This window comes from Triticum aestivum, chromosome 2A (assembly GCF_018294505.1).
Source record: "Triticum aestivum cultivar Chinese Spring chromosome 2A, IWGSC CS RefSeq v2.1, whole genome shotgun sequence".
NCBI lineage: Eukaryota > Viridiplantae > Streptophyta > Magnoliopsida > Poales > Poaceae > Triticum > Triticum aestivum.
In genome coordinates, this window is record NC_057797.1 from 634,523,243 (window position 1) to 634,523,907 (window position 665).

The following is a 665-nucleotide window of genomic DNA, read 5'->3' on the forward strand; positions in this document are numbered from 1 at the left end:
TCACGAATCTGAAAAAAGTTCACTGGATTTTGAAAAAAAGTTCACGGGTTTAAAAAAAGTTGATTGGATATTGAAATTCACGAATTTTCAGAAAGTTCACTAGATGTTGACAAAAAATCATAGATTTGAAAAAAGTTGATCAATTTTGATACTTCCTCCATTTTTATTTATTCTGCATATTAGATTTGACTGAAGTTAAACTTTGTAAAGTTGACCAAGTTTATAGAAAATAATATAATAATTTGCCATAAAATATTTATCTGATATGAAATTATATTTAATAATGAATCTAATGGTATGATTTATTATTGTATATGTTAATATTTTTGTCTATATATAAATAATGTAAAAGTTTACAAAGCTTGACCTTGACTAAAACTAATACGCAGAGTAAATAAAAATGGAAGGAGTAAAAAGTGCATGAATTTGAAAAAAGTTCATCAATTATTTTTTTAAGTTCATCAATTTTGACAAAAAAACGTTCGCACATTTTGATAAGAAATATTCAGGCATTTTGACAAAAAGAATGAAAAAGGAACAAAAAAATAAAATGAAAAATAAAACAAGAAGTAAGAAAAGACGAAAGAGGATGTAACAAATCACATTATGTTAGTTGTCTACTGTTGCGAACTCTTAATGTGCAAGTTGCGGGTTCGAGTCACATG